The sequence below is a fragment of the Cupressus sempervirens genome, chromosome 10 (assembly GCF_028749045.1).
Source record: "Cupressus sempervirens isolate cs-2001-9-10 chromosome 10, ASM2874904v1, whole genome shotgun sequence".
Taxonomy (NCBI): Eukaryota; Viridiplantae; Streptophyta; class Pinopsida; order Cupressales; family Cupressaceae; genus Cupressus; species Cupressus sempervirens.
Genome location: NC_143127.1, coordinates 994,630,830 through 994,651,801, shown reverse-complemented (window position 1 = coordinate 994,651,801; position 20,972 = coordinate 994,630,830). Strand labels below are relative to the sequence as shown.

Here is a 20,972-nt window from a genome sequence, read left to right as displayed (position 1 = left end):
CAGTTTTTGGCATACTTGGTGGAGATTATCGCTAAGATAATTATAGCTAAAGCAGTGCAGTCCAGTATTTTTGAGTAATGTGCAACTTATGTTACAAGATACAATAGTAGTCTAAAGTGGAGTTTAATTATATTAGCATCAAACTGTGTGAATTCGCAAGGGGAGAAAATATATACAATTGGTACAAAGATATGATATTGGCATAAAAGTAAAACTTTGTTGGGTGGTGGACATGGTATCAATGTGAGGTCTCCTTAGATAACATTATTAGAGGTTGATATCTCTCATGCGTGATTGTCTTATTGGAGTTGATCGTAATTGAAATATAAGAGTGGAAATTTTACATTGTCGGGGGATTAATCATAACCAATGTTTCATTCCCACATGAAAGAAGATGTTCCATTCTCACATGTCTATGGACACTCATGTGTAGATAAGTTTTCTTATTTTTACATTTATCCACTCATTATAGTCTCTCTTATTTGTAATTCTATATATAGTATAAGGGTTATTTGCTTTGATCTTTTCTTTTATGTTTGAGTATGTTCTTACAAGAAAAGAAGGTTGGTACTTTACACATGCTACCGAATATTGTGTAGACTCAATCTAATGATAGTAGCTCCAAAGACCTTGATGATCAAGATGGATGAAGTGAGGCTCTTGAAGCAAACATCTTTGATGATTGAAATTATGAGATCCTTCTACATTAAGAGGGAGTATGACACTTATTGTAAGGCAATGCAAGAGCTAAGAAGATTGATACTCAGAGGGAGTCTAAAAATACATGTGGATGATTGCATGATGTTGATGGGCCTACTCCAATGTATATCATGAGGAAGTAATGACTTATCACCAGAAAATTGAAAAATTGATATCAAATTCAGAGTGAGTTTGACAGGCATCCTTGGGTGAAGAGAGTTTCTGAGGAAGTAACTAGAGGACCTGACTTCCCAGGATCGATGTTCAGAGAGAGAAATTTTGAGATGCAATCCTTTGTGGATGATATCTTCTCTATGAGGAGAAGTTCTAAGAGAAATTCTTTGTAATGCGCTCTCCTCTATGAGAGAGAAGCCTGAGGTGAAAACCCTTGTTCCACCCTCTAGTAGCAGCTATGGTGGGTCCACCCTTTGACTTGGTTCATGGTGGATATCATGTGACTTACAACATGATGTTGTTGTGATTATGTTATGAAAGGTGACGATTTTTCATTGATGTATATATTTAGAGGGGAGTTGTTGAAAGGTGATGAGCTTATCAATAGCGGGACCTATTATCATAACATACTACATTAAGTTGTTGTCCCGGTATGTCAAGAGTTATGATATCGAACAAAAGGTAACTATTGAAAGGTGACAATCTTATCAATAGTAAACGTATCTCCTAACACCAAAATGTGTAGGAGCAAGTGTTATCATGGTACTTCATGCCAGATTTTGCCAGAGATGTCATGTCCCCTCTTTTAGCTCAGTCTAGCAGAGACATGTGAGTTAGCTTATTATGGGGTCTTGTAGGCTATTAGGGTTGGATAGAGACCCAGTATGGTTATTTAGTGTTGGGGACTTGATGTTCTAGCAGTTATTGATCAGTTGGGAGACGTTCCTTGTTTTTAGGAGGCAGCTCCTACTTTTTAGGAGATATGATCTTGCCCAGGGTTGGGTCTCCATGAGATTTCTTTTTGGGTTCAGTTTCAGAGGGATAGGGCTTGTTTCCTAAATTTTAGGAGCATCCCTAGATTTTAGGGATGAGACTACCAGTGGATCCTTGATCTCCAACTTCAGTCACAGACAGGTGAAAGGATGAGTTTATGGTTTGTGATGTTAGTTGGGCATTTTGTGGCTATTTGGGTTATATTTTTAGTATTTTCTAAGCATTTAATAATTAAATAAGGCTAAGTTATTAGCCATTTTGGAGTAATAAGGGGTTTTTGGCCTCATCTGGATGCACATCCTATGGGGTAATAGCTCGTTGGAAAGGTTTCAAAATTCTCTAAATCTTTCTCTTTGGTCTCAAGGCAATTCAGTGAACAGATTTCTATCTATGAGAAAAAAAGGTCATTTTCTAGTAACATGACCACTTTAAAATAAGAAATTATAACACTTTCACTACCCAATGCCCCTTGGAGACACTTAGGGTTCGATTTGCAATTGAGAGGGGTTATAAGGAGATAGAAACTTCATTCTAAGATCATCTTTTGCATATTTGACAACATGTTTATGAATTTGCTCCGAATGGGCGATTTCTAGTCTGGGACGCAAACCCCAGGTTAGTGATTGGTTGGGACGTAGCCCTCAGCAATCTTTAACACCGAATCTCTTAGTCATTGTGCGTGGTGATTAAGGATAGAGGCATCAATTCTCATTGAGGTTTCAGCATGGCATATTATCTTTCCAATTGGTATGTGGTTCATTGCAGCCTGTGGGACGCCATTTGCAGCAGATACACCACGTGGTGTATAGAGTATTGCTTGTATTCAACTCCAAATGTATGTTGGATTTGAGAACAATCTTCACCTTCCAATTTGACATTAAATTTGTATGTGAGCTTTTGGGAAATGCATTGGATTTATTGCTTGGCTTTATAATTCAGACAAATTTTCCTAGTACGATTTGCAATAATTCTAATTTTTACTGAATATCTTATTTATTTCAGTCATGTTTCATGTTGTTGTTCCCTATTCCTTTCTATGTTATAAAACCATCAAAAAAAAACAAACCTTTATGCACTTCTATCTAATTCTGTAAGAAAAGATAAATAAATAGGAAAACAGATTTAAAAATATAAAATTACAGCGGATCAACAGAAGAGATCCATCAGGGATCTTTCAGTGGTATCAGAGCTTACATCCTACCAGCTTGTAGGGTTTGTGAGAAATTGTCACAATAGATTTTAGTAAAAGGTTTTGATAATTCATTTAAGCATCTGGGTACTGGCTAAAATGTTTTGATAATTCATTTTGGCATCTGGTTACTAGATCAAAAGTTTTGATAGTTCATATTAGCATTTGGGTATTCACTAGTTGGATTGAATACAAATCTATGCATCCAAGAGCTGAGATACACAGATTTTATACTCGCAGAAGAGCTCAACTTGAGCAAGGGTTTGGAATAGACCAAGAACCTATTATGGCAGAAGAACAGGTGGGCGGCACAGGGAATCAGGATGATGAAGAGAGAGATGGTGCAGACCCTATTCACTACTCAGCCCAGGATAGCTCAGGTTTTAGACAGATTACAGGATACCTTGGAGCATTTGGAGATGGGTGGACACAAATGTGGGCGAAGTAGATCAATTTCAGTGGTTGGTAGTCAACGTAGCCATCAGTCCCATTCTTAAGTTGGGAGCTCCCTTCATTCCTCTAGGTGGCATCGCCATCATACACCTACTACGAATAGACCATTGCTTTCTCAGTTCATACCAGGTGAATGGCCAACATAGGTGGAACCACCAAAGGTGGGGTTCCAAAAGTTAGTTTTGGCAGCCATAGCTGAGTGGAGAAATCTACCCCCTAAGGTTAGGTATGTCTTTCCTCTTCCCCAATATTGTGCACAACATAGAGATACAACTAGGTTCAAGGGAGATCGTGGTTATAGACCACCACAACAACAACAAAACTATGACCTCAATAGAGCTACTGGGAAGATCACATTGGGTACATATAATGGCTCAGGAGATACAAGTGCACGAGCTTGGGTTCACAAGCTGGATATATATCTTTCATTACGGCCCATGCCTGAGCGTGAGGCTATTCAGTTTTTTGTGTTGCATCTAAAGGGGATTGCCTATGATTGGTGGCACCATGGATTGGTTACCCGAGATCATGCCTTAGTACATTCCTATGTTGAGTTCACTGGGCAACTCATTACATTGTTTGATCGTAAGGATACAGAACTTTACTATAGAGAGTTAGCTCATCTGAGACAAACTGGTCATGCAGAAGCTTATATTAATGAGTTCCAGCGCATTGCAATTATTGTACTTGATATGACACAAAAGCGTAGTGTGATGCTATTCATTATGGGATTGTAGGATAGGCTTAAGGGATTGGTTCGTGTTTTCCAGCCGGCCACTCTTAAGGATGCTATTGATGTGACATTGAGATTGGACACCACTCCTACCTCTTATCAGAATGATAAGAAACCATCAGGGAATATACAGGCACTACAGAGACCTCATTTACAAGCTAAGGACACGCCACCTCCACCTCCCAAAGTAGACCTGGATTCTAGAAATGAACTAAGGAGGAAATTATGATTTTCTTGTAAGGAGCCATGGGTACCAGGACATAGGTGCCTTGGGTAGGGAAAGGCACATCTTATTGAGGTCATATCAGATGCGGACGATGAGGAGGTTCGAGATGTAAATGACATAGATGATGGTGTCCAAATTGAGCTCAAAGATGCTGAGGTAGTAGTTGCAACACAAGGGACTATGGCTACGTTGTCAGGTGCACCGATGATTCACCTCTTCTACATCTCGAGTATGATCCATGGGCATACTGTGTATTATTTGGTGGACAATGAGTCTACACATAATTTTATAAATAGAAGAATGGTAGACCGATGTGGTCTGCAAGTACAAAATTTTCTAGGAATCAATGTAATTGTGGCCAATACTCTTACTCTGTAATGCGTCAAGGGTATCCCACAGTTGAGCATGGGCATGAAGGGATATACCTTGATAGATGACTTTAACATGTGTGCTCTAGGGGGCACGGATGTAGTTTTGGGTGTACAGTGGTTGCAATACTTGGGGAGATACAGCCAAGATTTCAAGGCAAGACAATTGGAGTTTATGGTTAGGAGAAGGAAGATCGTGCTCAAGGCACGCCCACTTCCACCTTAGGGTGGATCAGCTAGGAGTATGATTACTGATCAGGACTCAGATAGTAACAGTGATTTGATCATAACCCAATGTCCCTCAATATCTCAACATACAGGAGTGGGTGCCTTAGATTTGCCACAGAGATTGTATGAGGTTAGGGACGGGTTGCATAACAGGACTGTTTTGGGATCAGCTATTGGTCTAAATTTTAACAAGAGGACAAGATGGCCATTTGTTTGGATTCTTGGGCACGAGGGTATTCAAGGGTGGATACTCTTCTCTGACGATGTGATCTACTTCACTTCTACAATTTACAGTGGGGAGTATGTCCTAACGAGACACTTCAGGTTTGGGGTCGATCAGTGCTCTATATTTGGATTGCTTGGGATAGTGGAGGATTAGTGTTGTATTGCTTGTGGACAAGCATCTCTGAGAGGGGAGGACTATCATGTCCCCTCTTTTAGCTCAGTCTAGCAGAGACATGTGAGTCAGCTTATTATGGGGTCTTGTAGGCTGATAAGGTTGGATAGAGACCCAGTATGGTTATTCAATGTTGGGGACTTGATATTCTGGCAGTTATTGATCAGTTGGGAGACATTCTTTTTTTTTAGGAGGTAGTTCCTACTTTTTAGGAGGTATGAGCTTGCCCAAGTTTGGGTCTCCATGAGATTTCTCTTTGGGTTCAATTTCAGAGGGATAGGGCTTGTTTCCTAAATTTTAGGAGCATCCCTAGATTTTAGGGATGAGACTGTCAGTGGATCCTTGATTTTTGACTTCAGTCACAAATAGGTGATAGGATGATTTTATGGTTTGTGATGTCAGTTGGGCATTTTGTGGCTATTTGGGTTATATTTTTAATATTTCATAAGTTAGCATTTAATAATTTAATAATTAAGTTAGCATTTAATATTTAAACTTTAATATAAGTTTAAGCACCACCTTAAGCATGGTCTATAATAAATTTATGTTATGGTGTCTGGAAAGATCCAGCTCGAAGAACCATAACAATTTAATTTTATGGTCTCCTAAAAGATCCCTGATGGATCTCTTCTGCTGATCTGCTATAATTTTATATTTTTAAATATATTTTCCTATTTATTTATATTTTCTTGCAGAACTAGACAGAAGTGTAGAAAGGTTTGTTTGTTTTTTATGGTTTTATAACATAGAAAGGAATAGGGAATAGCAATTATGAAACAAGACTGAAATAAATAAGGTATTAGGTAAAACTCAGAATTATTGCAAACAGTACCAAGCAGATTTGTCTGAATTATAGAGCCAAGCTATGTTCCCCCAAGTTTTCGGTACAGGGACGGCAAGGGACGGCGGGACGGGTTTTCGAAATGGCAAATTTTTTTGGCGATTTTATCAAAAATAGCAACTGCCAAAGATAGATTTACTAAAAATAGTAAGTCCACAACTGGGATCCTCAAAACACCTTGTCAGCTCACAAGGGCCGCTATGATGAGCTAACTCCATCCACTATACAGACTTGCCAAAAACGGAGACATTACAAATATCATTGCATGGAAATTTTGCAAAATGATATTCCAATCAACTTATGCCCAAAGTTTCAGTCGACTTATACCCAAGGTCATCTGCTTAAGTCATATATTGCCAAAAATTCTAAAAATTGACTTGTTTGCATAAACACCTGACCTACACTCAGAAAGACCAGCATTTGCAGAACGAACTTGGGTTTTCTCACAAATTTCTTGAAGCTTGCATTTTCTCATACTTGTGTGTGCTTTCTCAGAAAGACTAGTGGTGTTTTCTCAGACCAACTTCTTTGACAAAATGAAAAAACCTAATATGGAAAGTGTGACATTCTTTTTCATTGACTAGGGTCACCAATTTTTACTAGCCAAACACACAAGTTTTTCATGAGATATTCACCAAAACACATCATGCGATTTTCATTACCTCATATACTGCAGTTAAACCATTTATTGGTCTGACTCATAGTATATCACCATTTTGGAGATGTATTGCTGTAATTTTCAACTATGCCTCATCTACCTAAGACTTCAAAATCGTTGCCAAGTTGAGGCTAAAATAACAAGCTACAAACCTACCCAGAAAAGGAGGGGGTCCCCATTTGCAATGGGGTGATGGTGTGAAAAGGTCACAACAGCATTCTCAATAATAAATAAATCAGTATATTGCAAGGTTTCACTTTCTTCTAACTTGAACATGCCTTGAAGAGACGATTCTTTATGCAAACAAGCCATAACTTGATTGTCTTTCTCATACACTTCCAAATCAGCATTCCTTTTATATTCCTCATTGGTTAGTTGCAGTTGGTGCCTTATTTGTTGCTGCACTTCTTAGATATGCTTTGCAAATCCTCCTACATCTTTAATGGTAGCTATGTTCCCCAAGGACACGTACTCGACCTAAAACCCCCCGTTTCGAGGATGGGGATGTCCCGAGGACGGGGGGGGCGGGTATGAGACATCCCCCAGCCGTCCCCAAATTCCCTTTTTTTGTAGGGGACATCCTCAAAACATGGGGATGTGGGGGGGACAAAAGGGGGACGACCAGCCATTCCCGGTACAGAAAGGGGACATCTAGCCGTCCCCCAACCGTACCAGGTACAGTCGGCCATCCCCCTTTTTGCAAGCTCAAAACATAAAAAAATAAAATAAAATAAACATTTGTTGTGTCTTTTTTGGTCGGCTAGTGGGCCCCACTCCTCCAAAAACCCTAAAATGTATATAACTCAACACATTTAAATTGTTTTAACCATTCTTTGATTTTCATTTTATGTTGCAGCCGGCTAAAGTTTTCATTTTGCAAGTAGAGGAGGTAATAGTTTTGCTTCCAAGAGCTTGACCAAGGGTTTGATCTTCTATTTTGTCCACCAAGTAAGTATAAAACTCTTTGTGCTTTCATCTATCATTTTTTTAATAAATTTGTAGCTTGCAAAGTCTGATTTTTTTTTATTTTTTCATTGTTTCAGCTCATATATCTATTCAATTGCATATTTAAACACAATGAGCAGCAGTGGGAGTACAAGTAGTAGTAGTGAAGAAAAAAATGTAGAGGTTGATGTTGTTAGTAGTGACACTAGGAAAAAACCCAATCCTAAAGCTGATTTGTTTAAATGCCCTTCTGACATTATGAAGAATTTTGCAAAGGGTCTTTTCAATAGGAAAAAACCTCTTCTCCAATATGTCACACCTAAGCCAAAAGATAAAAAAAATTTGAGAGGGACTAGGGTGTGGGATTGTCATGTTTGTCTTGATGATTTTAGGGGAAGCTATACAAGAGTGAAGTCACATTTTTTAGGTGTTACATGCCAAGGAGTCAAAGCTTGTCCTGACCTAACCGATGAACAAAAATTAGAATGTCAAAGATTGCACTTAGAGGCTGAAATGGAGGGGCAAAATTTGACAGTGACATCACCATCCATTCCTTCACAATCATCTAGGCATATTTCCTCCACCATTGGTACTAGTGGCAGCCCTAGTGGGTCTAGAGGGAAGAAAGATAAGTAGTAGTGAGAAGGGCTCGGTGGAAAGTATGTTTAATGCACAGGCAAAGGAGAAGTATGAGGCATCCATTGGTAGATTCTTTGTTGCTAATGGTGTCTCATATAATGCAGCCCGTTCCACTTATTATAAACAAATGGTGAAAGATATTATGAGCATGAATTCCTCATTTGTGCCCCCGGTGAGCGTAAGCTACGAACCACTATCCTAGATGAAGAGTACTCAAAGGTTGTTTTATTATTTGAGGATATGAGACGCACTTGGGTTAGGACAGGCTGCTCTATTGTGATGGATGGTTGGACCGATGTTAGACATCGGCCACTCATCAATATCATTATCATATCCCCTGTTGGCTCTTATTTTTTGAGAGCCATAGATTGCTTAGGAAAGAAGAAGGATGCAGATTTTTAGTTCACCATTTTGCGAGATTCCATAGAGGAGATTGGGCCCTCTAATGTTATACAGGTTATCACATATTTTGCACTTGTGTGCAAATCAGCAGGTTTAATGATAGAGGGTTCTTATAGGCACATATTTTGGACCCCTTTTTGTGTTCATTCCTTGAACAATGCATTGAAGGACATAGGGAAGATTGAATGGGTGAAGCAAGCGGTGCTAGAAGCTAGAGAAGTGCAAATGTTAATTTGCAACCACCACACTTCACTTGCTCTATTCAGGTCCTTCTCTAAGAAGGAGTTCCTCAAACCAGCCGAGACAAGGTATATCAATTATAATTATAGTTTACTTTTAATTTGTTTTAACTTTAAGTTATTTTAAAAAATTATTTATAAGTTTACTTACATGTGATGCTTTTTGTTTTAAATTTTAATCATTAATGTTTAAGTTTAAATTTTTAATTTTTAATTGTTACTATAGGTATTGCACATATTTCATCTTGATGGAGAGGATCATTGAGGTGTATGAGGCCCTTCAATTGATGGTGGTGAATCCAAAGTGGGGATGATGGTCTCATTCTAAGTCCACTGAAGGAAAAGAGGTGAGGCAAAAGATCCTTGATGAGAGTTGGTGGTCCACAATGAAGTAAATTGTTGGTTTTTAAATTTACTATTAGTCTTTTGCTTGCTGATTTTCCTACTAATAATCTTAAAATTCTTAAAATTCTAATTTTAATTTTGTTTTTTTTTTGGCATTTTGATCTTGCAGATACATTTGCTCTGTCATAGCACCCATTGTTGATGTCATTAGATATGCTGATACTGATGCTCCTAGTTTATGAGAGATCTATGAGACTATTGATAGCATGTTGGGTAAGATGAAGAGAATTGTTGCGGCAAAGGATCCTACATTGGGCTTTTATGAGGAGCATATTAGGCCTATTGTGACGCGAAGGTGGAACATAATGAATACCCCACTTCATATGGCAGTATTTTCTCTAAATCCCAAATGGTATACACAATTGGGTGGAAGGGGCCTCCCATGTGATGATCCTGAGGTTTTGGATGGCTTCACAAAAGCAATTGATAAGATGTATTCAGCTCAAGATGCCTCTACTCTTCGTGCATAGTTCCTTGACTTCACCAACCTTCATGGCCCAAACTTGGGTAAGCCACAAGCAAGGTTGGATAGAGTTGTCTTGGCACAGAGGGATCCTATTGGATGGTGGACTTGGCATGGGAGAGATACACCTGAGTTAAAGATACTTGCCGGTCACCTCCTTTCACAGATTGCTAGTTCTTCAGCTGTAGAGAGGAACTGGTCCACATATTCATATATCCACTCTATCAAGAGGAATAGAATTACCTCTAAAAGAGTGGAGAAGCTAGTGACAGTGCATCATGCTCTTCGACTTGCCGATCGCCAGACTCTAGAGTATAGGCAGACACCAACTTTGCGATGGAATGTTGAGCCTGAGGATGTGGCCCAGATAGATGAGGATGACATAGCACTAGGACTGGTTTGGGTTCCATTAGATGAGACTACGCTTCCTATGGAGGATGACAATGAGGAGGATTCTAATTTTGATGCCATGGATTAGTAGAGGCAGAATAGGAGCAGCAGTCTGCTTCATTTTCTATGTTTTGTTTTTTATGTTGAACATGAACATGATTATGATACATTGATTAGAGCAGCAGTCTACTTCATTTTCTATGTTTTTCTTTTTATGTTGAACATGAACATGATTATGATACATTGATTATATGATACTTATTACTTTATGGCAGCCTATAGCTTTGGGCATATTTTGATTTTGATTTTCAGATATATGATTTATCATGCTTATCATTATGAGTCTTATGATATTGACAATGGTTAATAACTTAATGTTCATTGTTCAATATTCTTTGATATTGTATTGATATGCATTTTGAGAATTGGATACTAAAATACTAAATAGTAAAATACTAAAATTGGATATTATTTCATAGATGGCATTCAAATGTTTTATGTTATGGTTCTATAATGTTTAAATGACATGCTTTTTGCTTAGTTTCATATGAATGACATGTATATTTACAAATTTCAATGTATATACTATATTTTAAAATTTTCCTATATATATAGCCATCATCATCGCCCCCCCCCCCCCCCCTCCCTGTCCCCAAAATTGCCAAAAAAATTTGCCATCCCGAAAACTCGTCCCGTCGTCCCCTGCCGTCCCCGTACCGAAAACTTGGGGGAACATAGGTAAATATGTATGAAACATAATATAGAATAATTATTTATCATGTATATAAGTTTATGTATTTATTGATTAAAGAAGTTGATTACAATACATATACATACATACATACATATATATAAGATCATATAGTACCTATTATTGCAAACTTAGACTCTACATATGAAATATTCAAAGACAATGTGTTTGAGATCAACAAGACTAGTAGGATTCTCACTCTTAAAAATCAACTCTATAATATTAAAATGAATAACGAAGAGACCATCACCTCATACTTTATGAGGATAATGGAATTAAGAAACCAACTCAACAATTGGTCACATCTATGATAGTAAAGAGTTAACTATGGTTACCTTAAATGGACTATATCTCATGGAAATTTTTTAGACAACGAATAAGTGCTCATTCCAAGCTCCCCAAATTTGATCGACTAAAAGGTGACCACATTCAAGAAGAGTGTAATCTAATATGTAGAGGAATTGACATGGAATCCACAAATAAAGACATTCATATTCTCACCACTAATTTGAACAAAAAATGGCAAAAGTGGTAAATGGTTGTTCAATAAACAGAGAGATTATTCTAAAATACAATGTTATAGATGTGACAATTATGGTGACACTACAAAAAGATGTCTTGATAGACTCAAACATCATGCTTCCTTTGCTGAAGTCAATAATTCAAACTTGGATGCAAAGAAACTTGAATTCTAAAGAACTTCGATATATCTCAAAATTTTGTGAAATTTTGGATTAAGAGGGAGTTCGTGATTCTTAACCATCCACACCAAGCCTCTTGCAAAATGAAGGTGGAACACTTCTGAGGATTACTGAGAATGAGTCTCAACAAATGTTTCTTGTACTAATGAAACTAATTATCAGTTGTGAATATTATTTAGGCCTTGTGTACATCATGGGGAAGTGATGACTTCCAAATAATTATCACTTGTATTTGTTAAAATTATTGGAATGTGGCGATCTTCCAATAACTTAATCTCCTATTATGATGTATATCTTATGATGTCCAAGTAGATCATGATAGGCGATATCTTGTATGGTAGATGAATTTCATTAAACAAACCATAAATATAATGTTCCTATTGTATCATTGAGGATATGTGTGCACATACATTATGCACATGTTGAGTACTAGGTGAATATCACGTGACTTGATGTTTAGGAGGCCATTACTCAAAGTACTTGGTGAATATCATGCAACTTGATATTTGAGACCATTACTCTTGATATCATGAGATGGTATCTAAATGGTGGATGTCTTTTGATCAAAGATGTCCTTAAACTTGCCATTCCTAATATTGTGTTTAGGTAATATCTATTCTTTTGTTTATCCTCCCTAGCTAAGAGGGACTGTTAGTGATGTATAGCTCCGGTCGGATAAAATGTTTAAATATGTATGAAACATAATATAGTATAATTCTTTATTAGGTATATGTATTTATGGGAAGCATGTCCATTCATGGATGTGACTTTCCAAAGGCTAAAGTATCGCGACTTATATATTAGAAGTCAGCGACAACATAATTACATGGCAAACACATAACAAAAATTAGTCTTCAATGTGTAATCTTCTGCGCCTAACACATTTATGAGTACAACTTGCAATTAGACTATAATATAGAACACATTTATACAACCTTTCGTGCTTCCTTATTTGCAGACAACAACATAAAGCATACAATCTTCTACGACTACCATAGTAGGTTGACCTCTATTGTTATCATTGCAAGTTACCATATAATGAATATTGGTTTAACATTGTCTATATTACCAATATAATATTGATTATAGAGGATCAATATTTATATAAATGAATTCAAAATATTAAATAAGAATTTGTATATACATTTTAATAAATCTTAACATGGTATCAGAGCCATGTTAAGAGACGGTCATATCATATTTTTATTTTTATTATCTTATCAAAATGGTGAATGGAATTATACTTGAAGACATACTTGAAGGTGCTTCAACCTTTGAAGCTTGGAAACTACAAATGATGCTCGTACTAAGAAAGAACGAGATAAAAAAATCATAGAAAATCCTCCTAAATCCAATGGGAATAATGAAAATAGTCAATGGGAAAATGACAACACAAAGGCAATGGAATTATTAGTAGACAGGGTAAGAGATCATCTACTACCTATTATCACAAAGTTAGACTCTGCATATTGTGAATGTCGTAGCTTCAGTCAGATTGAATTGATCTAGAGTTAATCCCCTATGGTTATTGGTTAAACATTATTGCATTTGATTAATTGTGTGTGTGTGTGTGTGTGTGCATGCATGTGCGTGTGTGTGTTGTTGTTGTTGTTGTTCTTAATAATGTCTGATGGAAATTAGCTTACAATAACCAATATTAATTAACATAGAGACATGTCTCTTCTACTTCTATATATACATTTTGATCTACACTTGAAACACATAAAATACAAAGTGCCATTACATTTACAGAGATCCTCATAATCTCAACATGGTATCAGAGCCAAACTGCAAATGTACCAGGAATGAAAACCAAAATTTACAAATCATGAGTGGCAATTAATGAATTGAAAAGTTCTTGAAATTGGAGGTCATCTAAAATCATGTCTGAAAACATATCAGAAAGCATATTTTTTCCAATATGATGGAGGACAACCATATGAGAAGACAAGCAAAGGAAAAAAAGAAGAAAATAATGATTTCAATTAGAGGATGATATCAACAATCAACAACAAGCGATGAATTATAATGCAACAATCATTCCTATACACGATATTGACTTGATTGGACACTTAGATGGGTTGACAAATAATGTAAGGTGGACTGAGAGACATCCCTTCAAGTCTATATATCTGTGAATACTTCTAACATGTAATATTCGCAATATATGATCGTGTCAATTCTATTTTCAGCCGCTGACATAACCTTGGGTACATATGATACTACCATCTCAAGGCCATTATAGGAGTTCATGCCCTATATCCTACTAGGGAGAAAGTGCTAGAGCAAAGGGGCCTAGAGGTCAGGACTTCCTCTAAAGCTACACCAATTGGCCCCACTTATTAACTTGGTGAGAGGAAATCCACACGTAAGGCTACTAGTGGGTGTGGGGGACTCAAAGACTAGGGCTCACTCCCCATACAAGGCAGGAATCCGTAGGATCATTGGAGGGAGGATAGACAAAAATTTAGGGGTTAAGGTGATTTGGCAAATGTTAACCACATATTATAATGAAAACGATAGAATTTTGAAGCATGTAGTAAAATGCATATCAATGTATTATCATATTATCATCAGCATGTTCACTATATTCTCATGCTATCATCGACACACACACACACACACACACACACACACAAACATATAAATATATTCCTATGAAATTAATAAATAATTTATATGATTTTCTATTACATAATAGACCAATCTTAATCATGTCTTACCCAATACTATCCCTGAATTAATTGGGCACCAGACATGGTAATCGGGTGACATTGTATCGACAACTTACACATATTATCGAGCACTAAACTAATGAATGTTAATGTTATTCTAATTGGGCAGTAATGTCCACGTAGAGACATGACCCTACAAGGAAATAGCCATGTCTCTACGTAAACATTACCTTTGCCTTATAAATATAATGTGTGTACTAGTAAAGGGAACATCAGCTATAATTAGCACTGAGTAGTATCTCTAGTAGCAAATCACATCTGCGGTCATTTCAAGTTTGAATTTAATACGTTAGTCTGCTATAATATCAAGAGTCACAGATATCCATTTTAATCATTAGACTTAGTTATATATTAGTCATTGTCATATAAGATTTGTATATACAGTCATACATATCAAACTTTCAGTTAAACATTATTAGAATCCTACGTTTCGTTACTCTATCAGAGCCTAATTGATAGAGTTTAAATAAATCTTTTTCACTCAAAACTCACTACAACATTTGGGGTCAAATTGCGGCGATGGTGTAATTTGTGGTCATTTTCATGTTTCATTTTGCAATTGCCCCCGACATTGTCGCAATATTAACGTTGGCATCGTAATTGCGACACCCTCACGAGCATAAAACAAAACAAAAAAAGAAACACAATAATCATTTTCTATTTGTTTTGACTTTGGAGAGAGTTGTGTGTAAAAGAGGTGGAGAGCTATGAACGTTGTCATGACCCTTGTGATTGGTGCATTTGGTTGTTGTGCCCCCGTGATCTCTACATTTTGTTGTCATGCCCTTGCTCTATGATTCCATTGTCATGTCGTGCCCTTTCTCTTCAATTTCATTGGCATGTCGTGCTCTTGCTCTGCGACTTCATTTTCGTGTTGTGCCTTTGCGATTTTCTTCAAGGGCGAGAAGGGGTACGTATGTAAATGTTTTCTTTTCTTTTCCTTGTGAACATGTATGTCTTTATATTTCTTTCTAAACATGAATCTCTTCATATATTTAGAGAGATCATTTTCAAGGTGCTTATTACATATATGATTTAGCTGCATACATATTCCATAATCCAAATAATAAAACAATAAAACTCACTCAACTCGTGCTAAGTAACTTGTCTCAAGACCCTGCACAAAAATAATGCAGACCATGAAAAATGGGCCAAGTTCACAAGAAATTTTACAAAAACATATCATAGAAGATATTTATAGAAAGAAACAATCCATAACTAGTTAAATGGGTCTAATTGTTGATTAGCTGGGTTGATATATATGTATATCTAATTGGGTTATGACATCTACAAGGGAATGAGCCTCATGATTATGCATATGTGTTTGGTGAATTTCTTTCCTGTGATATATCTCTGCATTTCGTTGTCATGCCCTTGCTCTACAATTTGGTTGTCATGCACTTGCTCTACGATTTTGATGTCATGCCCTTTCTCTGTGATTTTGTTACCATGTTGTGGCCTTGCTCTATGATTTCATTGCCGTATTGTGCCCTTGCTTTGGGATTTTGTTACCATGCCCTAACTTTTTGATTTTCTTCAAGGGTATGTAAATGTTGGTTTATTTTCCTTCTAAACAAGTATCTCTTTATATTTCTTTTTGAACATGTATATTTAGAGATCTTTTTTAAGGTGCTTATTACATATTAGCTACACAACAGAAAAATTGATCCATCTACATGCATATTCCAGAATCCAAATAATAATAAAATAAAACTCACTCAACTCATGCTAAGTGACTTACCTCAAGATCCTCCACAAAAATAATACAAACTATGAAAAATGGTCCAACTTCGCAAGAAATTTTACAAAAACATGTCATAGCAGATATTTTAAGAAAGAAACTAGCCATAACCAGTTAAATGGATCTAGTTGCTGATTAGTTGGGTTGATTACAAATTCCTTTAGAATTGTCATTAGATTAGGTACGATAAAATGAACAATCAGTTGTTCCCAACTAGTAGGATCAAATACAGTTTTCTAAGGTGATAAAATTGCATATGCAAGGAATTGAAGAATAACTTCAATGAAGAGTTGAGTGTAAGGAGTTGAAGAAGCAAGTTCTACTTTTGTGTAAATGTCATAATCACAAGGCTCATTCCCTTGCAAAAGCCTCTACCACAATGACATTACCTCTAAACCATGCAAATGATGTTGAAATGGTTCCCAACCTTGAAACACTCTTATAAGCATTTGATACTTGGGATCATCGCAAGGAGATTGTTCCAATACTTGAAACACTCTTATAAGCATTTGATATTTGAACTGTAAATTCTCAAAGACACTCTCAAGTGATTCCAATGTCATAGTACCTACCACAACACTTTCTTGGATTCTATCTAGTGGGTCTCATAATATCCTCTATATTGTCTAGCTATTGTTTCTACCATGCAGTCGCTTTCTAAAGCCATTCCTTCTCATTCTCTTTCTAAAACCGCTCCTCCTCCTTTTCTCTCATACCTTAAATTTTGATTATCAAACTTATGAATATCTGCCTCTACCTTATCTAAAATCAACTTCATAGTGTGTTGTAACTTTGGCATAGGTGTTTGATCATCGAGAGCTTTCGTTTCAGCATTCAAGTTTTAAAAATTGGTCAACACCCTCACTTGCGGACCTCTCATGTCAAGCACTTTTTGTACTATTTCAACACCATGTTCTTGCTTCTAAGCTAACAGTTCTTTGAATGCATTTTCTTGTAAAACATAAATTTTGTTGAACAATTCTAAACTCTTAGAAAGTGCATTGTTATTTTCATGCATGTATACAGAGAGATCTTGTGGATTGTGGATTATGAATTATAAACAAAAAAGAAAAGAAAACACAACATTAATTATTCCCTATTTGTTTTGATTGATTGTGGAGAGTTGCACGTGAAAGAGGGTGGAAAGCTCTAAACGAGAGTGGAGAGCTCTCAACGTTAGCGGAGATCAATGGAGATCTAGGACTTTGTTGTCATTCCCTTGTGATCTTCGTGCCCTTGCTCTGCAATTTTCTTCAAGGGGAGAAGAGTTACCTATGTAAATGTTCTTTTCTTTTCTTTTTAAACATGTATCTCTTGTTCATATATAATAGCTTTGGTCAAATTCAAGGATAACTGATTATGATGATTGTATGCATATGTGCATGTATGTATGTAAATGAATTCAGTATGTGAATTGCTTTACATGCATACACACACACTTGCATAGTACTTGTGCTAAATTAAATTAATCATTCATGTCTTGAATTCACACAAGCAATTATCCTTGCATTCAATCGAATTTATTCATACCAAACTAAGTATGTAGAAATCTGTACTTACATATTATATTATCTCTTGGTGATTGAGTACAGATCTTGTGCATAATATCGTCCAGGTAATGATCGGATGCATTCACATTAAGTCATAATAGGATCAAGCAAATGATCCATTTATGTTACTTCATACTTGTTTTATTGAACATTTTTTTTAACATAATCAGTAATACTAGAATTATACAGCTACAACTAGTACTCTTGTTTATTTTATTTAATCATATACATTTAAGACTATTATTTTTCTTAAAATTAGACTGCATATTTTTTTATCACTAAAACACAAATATAGACCTTTGATAGTTATCTTTTTTAGTTTCAAGATCTTTGTATTTAACGTGAAGAGTTTCCACTACTAGACAAGGGAATAACTATAATGTGGAGCCACATAGCTCATGGATTTTTCCAACAAATTATATTTTTATTATATTTTTGTCCATCAAAAATAGTATAGGTGAATGTTCTTCTGATTTTCCATATATTTAATAATTTGTCACTTGTCATTTGAGGTAATTTTCTATTATGAGATAGAGACATCTATCATAAGGATGGACATGCCAATTTTGATCATCTCGCTTTCAAAGTTGATTCCCTTATCTAAATGGTGAAACTACTTACAACTGACACCTTGATTTTTTGCAACTTACCCGATTAGACATTCACACAAATGAATCATCTCATATCCATAAAGAACATCTAATCTTCTATAAGTTTCTCTCCTCTAAAGACCTAATACATGCAGCAATTATCATCATGTGTAGACTCACTCTCCTCGGACAAATTCAATCGAAACTATTCATACCAAACTAAATATGCAGAAATCTGTATTTACAAATTATATTATCTCTCGATGATTGAGTAAAGATCAAATACAATTTTCCAAGGTGATAAAATTGCATATGCAGATGTATGTATGTGTATATGTGTGTATGTATGTATGCATCTCATTGTCGTGCCTTTGTGATCTCTATGTATGTATGTATGTATGTATGTATGTATGTATGTATGTATGTATGTGTATGTGTGTGTGTGTACATACATACACACACATATCTATGTATGTATGTATATATACACACATATACATAAAAAGAAGATTCTCTAATCACCTACTAGAGGAAATATAAAGGGATACATGTTTAGAAGGAAAAGAAAAGAACATTTACATAGGTACCTCTTCTCCTCTTGAAGAAAATCGCAGAGAAAACACTACTACATTTGGGCCCGAAAACCACAAGTTACATCGCCATCGCAAATTGTCATCCCAATTTGACCCCAAATGTTGTGCTGCAAAGGGCACATAGATCACAAAGGCACAACAACAAAATGCAGAGATCACAAGGGCATGACAACAAAATTGTAGATCTTGACTAAGAGCACGACAACAAATTTGTAGATCTCCACTAAGGGCACCACAGTGAAATGTAGAGATCATAAGTGCATGACAACAAAATGCATCAATCACAAGGGTGCAATGATGAAATCTCCACCAACGTTCGAAGCTCTTCACCCTCGTTCAGAGCTCTCCACCCTCTTTTGCACACAGCTCTTCGCAATCAAAACAAATGGGGAATGATTTATGTCATGTTTTTTTTTTTTAATATCTAAAATTTACTTTGTGTTGTAACTCTACCATAGGTGTTTGATCCTCGATAGCTTTCTTTTCAACATTTCAACATTCAAGTTTTCAATTTTCCTCTTCATTATATAGTCCTTTCCACCCTAAAAACTATTTTGTTACTTTATTTAAATCAGGACTTGAACAAAGCCAATGATAAAAAAAAGCCCATATTCTAGAATCTAAATAATAAAACAATAAAACTCACTCAACCCATGCTGATTGACTTAGCTCAAGATCCTACACAAAAATAATGCAGACCAGGAAATATGGGCAAGAAATTCTAGAAAAAACATATTATAACAAATATTTTTAGAAAATAAAATTATTATTAGTGTTGTGCTCCATTTGGCTCCTGCTCCCACTCGTGTGTCATTTCAAAATGCTTCTCCCACCCATGGCTCGTCAGCTAGTTCTGGTGCGAAGGTTGCTCGCCCTTCTGTTGTGGCCCAACTCCCCGCTGCTTCTGCTCACAAGCCACAACCTAGTTAAATTGGTCTAGTTTCTGATTAGTTGGGTTGATTACAAATTCCTGTAGAACTTTCATCAGATTAGGTACAATAAAATGAATAATCAGTTGTTCCCAACTAGCAGGATCAAATATAGTTTTCCAAGGTGATAAAATTGCATATGCAGATGTACATATGTATGTATGTGTATATATACGTATGTATGTATATGTATGTATGTATATATAGAGAGAATCTTGTGGACTATGGAGATCAATGGAGATCTAGGATTTCGTTGTCATGCCCTTGTGATCGTTGCATTTTATTGTCGTGCCCTTGTGATCCTTGCATCTTGTTGTCATTCCCTTGTGATCTTTGTATATGTATGTATGTATGTATATGTATATATATGTGTATATGATTGTATGTTTGTATGTATGTATATAAACAGAGAGATCTTGGCACAATAGAAAAAAATAAAACTCACTCAACAAGTAGCATGACCATAGGTATTGTCACAAGCTTTTAAACATAACTATATGAGGAGTGAGTTAGGACATATATAGGTTAACCTTACATCAACTGTAAACTACAACACAAAGGTTGCACCAGGGTATTACAATATTTTAATTATAGAAAATTGTATGATTCGCCCAAGTGGGTGTATGATGGCGAAGAGTTGTTAGGTGAGTAAAGCTCACCAATGTTATAGGAATACAACTACATCAAAACAATTAGAAACTAGAACTACATATTCATTAGAGTGAGTAGTTCGAGGGTTTTGATCCCATGGATATAAGTATGTAGGCAACCTAGTAGGTGGAGTATGCCTCTAGTGTGCAGACACCTTGGACATAGTTAGGTAGCACTTAACCATGTATGTATGTAATTATTCTTTACTTAATAGTGTCATCCACATATGGGGGGGTGGGGGTTGGGGGGGAGCAATTGAGCTTGCACCTTCGATAATACTTCATTTCCATTATTTGCGCTCTCTAAATCCAAAGTATATAACTTTATCACTTGTAACTATAATTCTCAAATAGTACAAACCACAATAGTTTCTTAAAATTCTATGGTTCTCTTTGTAAGTTTATTAAATTGAAGTTTAAAAATTAATTGCATTTATGTACATCTTTTTCAAGTTTGATATTTCTTTTTTTCCTAACTCAGTCCAAGAATAATTTTTCAAAACATATAT

General features: G+C 36.0%; 1 pseudogene across 1 annotated transcript in view; it reads left to right on the top strand.

Moving 5' to 3' along the window:
* LOC149537308 (protein NO VEIN-like) overlaps positions 1-10,490 on the top strand; it is a 106,131-nt pseudogene extending 95,641 nt beyond the window's left edge. Inside the window, exons 11-12 of the transcript XR_016357709.1 lie at positions 9,192-9,312; positions 9,480-10,490. The product of XR_016357709.1 is annotated as a protein NO VEIN-like (transcript). The remainder of the gene's footprint in view (positions 1-9,191; positions 9,313-9,479) is intronic.
* Positions 10,491-20,972: the final 10,482 nt, after the last annotated feature.